We start from the raw sequence: 5,623 nt of genomic DNA on the forward strand, positions 1-5,623 counted from the left end.
GGCCTCTGCCCCGGCAGCTGCCCGAGAGCCGCTGCCGCCGGCGGCCGGCCGGAGTGCTCGCTGAGCCTGAGGGAGCGAGATAGCACCAGCCGCCCTCGCACACTGCCTGGCCCGCACGGAAGCCTCCCTGGAGTTCCCAAATCCCTGCTGCTTCCCATGCCCCAAGTTCTGGGAGTTGTCTCCATGCATAGATATTAACGCACAACACCTGCTCTGCAAACCACCCCGAGCTCACGCAGGAGCCTCGGTGGGAAGAAGTGGCTCAGGCCCCACAGGCTCTTGGCGTCTCACCTGGAAGGACAGGGCGGCCCAGGGCTGCAGCTTCTGGTTTGCTGAAGGAGGCTCGTCGGGAATGAGCTCCCTGGCAGCTTTGCTGTAATTTAGGATTACAGATAGGACTGGGGCTGAAAAAGTCAGTCCTGCACGCTGAATGCTGCTGGTTACATTTCAGCTCTTCTATGTTATGTACAGAAGACAACCTTGCAAACATCTCGCAGGAGTGAAGCAAAACACGTGTCCTCCTCACCTAGGGGACTTCTTGAAATAAGAATCAGTGCCAGTGTTTCAGCCAAAACCAAAGAGGTGCTGAGGGCATACACTGAGGGTGCAGCGTCAAGCAAAGTATTGTTCAATGAACTACTCAGGCATGGAGTTGGTTTCAAAGCAATGAAGTTTAGTCCTAACTTCAGACATATTAAAGCAAGCATTACTAAAACGGAAAGAAGCTATTTGCTGAAGTATTTTTAGTAAGGGTTAACACAATTCAGGTTTCCTAATTCTGCAACTGGCTTCTTCTCTGCTGCACTGTAGGGAAAGCTGGGTAAACTGTTGAACTGTTTTGATCTGAGCAAAGTTGTATCCTGCTGTGAAGCAGCCAGCCTCCCAAAACAAGTCCCAGCATTTTGCAGAAACCTGTTAGCATGGCACTTGAGTCAGTAAAAGCTGCCTTGTTCCAGAGGAACAAGGAAAGTGGTCTGATGTAAGTGTTACTTAATCCAGGATGGGAAAGCTTTCAGATTTTCTCATTAGCAGATAATAGTATGGGGAAATGGAAGTAATTTTGGAAAAGACAGACATATTCTAAAGCACATACTGAAAACTGAGCTGGCATCAAAACTGAGTAATGTATTAGGTTAGAATCCACTTCATATAAAAATGGAGTACCGTGGAAAGTAGCTTTGAAAACTAACTTTAAAAAGTTGTTGTGGTAACATCATCTTAGTTCTAAAATTAATACAAAGATAATGAAATTACTCCAGCAGGTATAATGGCTTCTAGGCTAATCATAAAAGCAAAGAACAACAGCAAAATCAGTTGCAGGAACCCAATGTAGATGCCCTACACTTACCACATAAATTGTGGTATGTGTATTACCTATTATTTTCTCCTAGAATATCCACAAAACTACAATTATCTTATTACTTATATAACTAGGATTTTAGAGGAGTACTGCTTGGTATCAAGAGTACTGAACAAGTGATTAACACAGGAAGGGTACAGTCAGAAGAATCTGAATTGACTGTAACTCACATTCCTTGCAAATTTGTTTCCTGCAGCACATGTCTGCCTGAGCAGTACTCCAAGCTTCAGCACCTCAGGTGATGAGATGCTGTAGAAGCACCTGCAGATGTTATACAAATGAGAACTCTGTAGGACCATGAATATTGGCAGGACAGAAGAAAGTTCAAGGACAAGAGGTTTCAAGGAAAAAAAAAAATCTCCGTCTGTGTAACACAATGCATTTACCAGAATTTGAAAAAACAATTATTTGAGGAAGAGGCTAAAGACTGTAAACCCTAGCTCAGAATGGATCCCATACACAGAGACACATCTGTGTCAAATCAGATTTCTGAATTGTGATGTTGCTGACCCTGCTCAGGATGCATCTTCCTTCCTCCTACCTTTCAAGCTAGAAGGCAGGCTCTTAGTTTTTCAACTTTAGCTTTTTTATTTGGTTGGTTTGGTTTGTTTTTTTGTGGAGTGTCTTTTGTTGTTTTTTGGTGGTGGGAGTGTTCTGGCTTGTTTAGCTTGAAATCTGAATCAGTCTTCTGAATCCTTTTGTTTATCTTGTTATTTGCCATTATTTTCTAATTAGTTCATGCTTACTTTGTACTTGGTATGAAACAAATAACCTAGGACAGACACAGCCTGTTTTCAAGACCCCTACTTCACTGTATGCACTATTTTCTTAGACCTCTAATGCCCAACTCATGTCTGGAGAAGAATCAAAGCCTGTGATTTTGTCCTTACTGGCCAAGAATAACAGTTCCTCTCTTCCTTTCTCTCACATTGTCCATTCCATACCCTGTTAAATTCACAAAGAAGGGAGTAGTTTAGCATCTTCTTCTTCCAGTCACAGGAACAGGGATTTAAACCTCACACACAGTAAGATGCAGTATATGGTCTCACTACCTAGGTGAGAAGTTATAACACAATCTTGCAAAACACAGCTACTGCCTCTTCTGGCTGTGTTTTCAATGAACAGAACAAATCAAATCAGCCTACACACAGTCTGACCTCAAGGAGCAGGACAGAGGGTTAAAGCAACAGCTATTTATGTAGAGTCTTGCAGACATGCTTTTATGACACCAGTAATTGGTGTCCAATTTCCAGACTAGTTTGAGAGATCCTTTCCACATACCATGTTCCCTGGTAGCTGGTTTTGGTATTGCCCCCTTTCCAACAGACAGACTAGACCTAATATCTAACTCCTAATACTCACTAAACATGTTGGGGAGGTTCCCACTCACTAAACCTTGGTGCATCCAAGTATGTTTGAGAATCCAAACATCCCAGATGCGCTTCATGCAGACCAAGACCACCTTCACACAGTCTTGCAGGGAATCTTTTAGAATGTATAGTCCTGGGCTGTATAAGTCTGCTTCCCTCTCTGCTTAGCTCTCACAAAGCTGGAGATGGAATAGCAAAATCTTTTCAGGGTACTTGCCCTTGCAGGTGGTAGAAAAACTTCCTTTGGACACAAAACTAGAGAGACTCTTGTTTTCCTCACAAAAACCGTGCAATGCTTGTCCCTATTTGTACATTACCTCATAAACAAAACACAAGTATTACATTTTACAATAGAAAATAAAACATTCCACATGATTCCTGAACTGAGGATGCTCAGTTCTAGAGCTATGTTTTCAGACATTCCACAATTAATGCCCACAGCAATAGGCAGTAGAGAGTACTGAAAGACAGGAATGACATAAGTAAGAGCTGATTTTCCAATTTATCTGTAAAATTACTTGTATTAGATTGTAACAGACCCACTTTACAGCTGACAGGGCAATAAGCACTATCCAAAGGCAAGGCAAAAAGAAGGCTTCTGTTCTAAAGTGTAAATTCAGAATTTCAGGGAACACTTGAGAACTGAGGCAGTCATGTAGTACTTTTACAGTAACTTCACATTTGGAAAAAACAAATGTTATTTCAATGCTGAGAGAAAAGCTGAGCTTTCACCCTTTACAAGAAGCTAGGAAAGCACAGTGTCTTTTCAATGAGGCTATGTAGCCAGGGACTACTGTGGCAGCAAACACACAGGGAGTGCTCATGCAAGGGTATATTTTCAGTAAAGATTCTGCACAATTTATGTTATTAAGGAAAATTAATTTTTGCATGTTTGTTGCAAAAATAAAAAGAGGGGAAAACATCCTGCCTAGCTGCAGGTGCTTTCATTTAAGGTAACACCAAAGCATGCAGCCAGGCCTATTAATATTCAGGTCAGCTCTCATGCACCCACCATGACCTCACTGCTTTCTTGACTCAGCAGAAAAAGGGGTTTATGAAAAAAATATGGAAACATCCCTCAAATTTTTTTTTTTAAAGCTACTGTCAGTTAAACCTGTGCAAATATTTTTAGAATAATCCCTCCCATGCTTCCCCACCGAAGTATGGAAAATGCACATTTTCTGCTTTTGTAAAAAGGGAAAAAAGGCACCAAAACAACCAGGCAATACAGTTATTTAGAGTATAAAGAGCTCCAAATTCTTACTTCTGGACACATACTCAGAATAAATTAACTGTCCAACAGAAGTACAGAAGTTATTTTGATTCCACCAGTATTAGTGGAGATTTAACTTTTTCCAATTTCTTTCCCACAACAGAGGCACATGTGACCAAAATGTGACCTAACAGCCTGAAAGATCAGGAGATAAAAGCACCAAATTTTGATTCATTCTTTCCCTGTACGTCAACCATAACTTAAAACATTACCAATGAGAGAACTGTAGTTCAAGTTGATCAACCCAGATTCCCACAAGCCCTGAAAGCATATAATGTGAAACAAATGCAAAGTATTCACAAGGATTTGCCATCTACTAGAATTTCCAGATACACTATTTAGACTTAAAATTCTACAAAATCAGTGTTCTTTCCAAGAGCAGAGTTCTACATAGCAAAATCTACAAAATAATTTCAATCTGAATAACAGAAGATTATTTTTCTGTGAACAAGTCCGGGACTCCAAAGAGCTGGAAGTGTGATAATGCAACTCAGTCAAATGTGTGTGGCCATCCACAATAGACAAGTACAAAATGATGATGGGCATACTCTGTGACAGGGAAACCGGCAAAGGATCCATGTAACAGACATGACAGAAGAAGTGAATAGAGGCAAACTACAAAGTCCGTGTGTTTTAGGAATCTCCAGTGCAGGGAACACTTCCCTGTGGTCCAGTATCAAGGTTTTCTGTGTAATGTATTACAGCATGTATCTATCAAGTATTGAATACATGTTGCATGTCTGAAAATACCCAGTCTCATTCCAGCCTCAAGGGAACAGTGCATGCCACCCTGTACTCCTTCACACTTCAGTCATGCTCTACAGCAAAGAACTGTGTTCCTTCTCAAGGAGAATATCAGTACTAGCACTGCATTCACAGCCATCCATTTTTTATTTCATGTTATTTTTTAAGATAAATTTTTAAGGATGAGAAGCACAGTGCACAACATCATTACACACTTCTACCCCATTATCTACTTGTATGAGCAGAAGTGTTTGAAATCTGAGTAGATAACAGTAAATGATAAGCAAGAGTTACTTGCTTTGTTTGGTGTCTTGAAGTAAGAAACATGTGAGTTTTTTTGTTCTGTTATTAAAACCAGCACTTGTTATACTTCCAAGGCTTTCAACCACAGCCTTTGGATCTGATTGGAGATAACATTCCACCACAATTTTAAATATTTCAGAAAGGGGTGGGGAAAAAAACTACCAAAGGCGCATTCAACTACATCTTCAAAACAGGTGTATGCAGGTATGAAAAAAATCTGTAACTTTTCCTGGAAGTTTTTATATGAATAAAAAAACCTCTTGAGTGTCACAGAATCTCTGAAGACACATTCTGTACTACTTCAGCAGGGATAAAGTATTTTTTAAAAACATACACCTTCTTACTTAATATAGTATGTTATTATGCCTTATACTGCTTGATAAGCTGTTTAAATTCTAAGCTAAACATATCCTATTTTCCAGAGCAAGCAAAACTACCACTATGAAGACTGTATTTTCAAGAAAAGTTAAACATCACCAAGTCACAAGTCTATTTTATTCCTAGTATATATAACTATTAATTATGATGAGACAGTATACTGGGAGAGATTTAGAAGAATAAATCCAGAAACCA

The sequence above is a fragment of the Oenanthe melanoleuca genome, chromosome 1A (assembly GCF_029582105.1).
Source record: "Oenanthe melanoleuca isolate GR-GAL-2019-014 chromosome 1A, OMel1.0, whole genome shotgun sequence".
In the NCBI taxonomy this organism is placed as follows: domain Eukaryota; kingdom Metazoa; phylum Chordata; class Aves; order Passeriformes; family Muscicapidae; genus Oenanthe; species Oenanthe melanoleuca.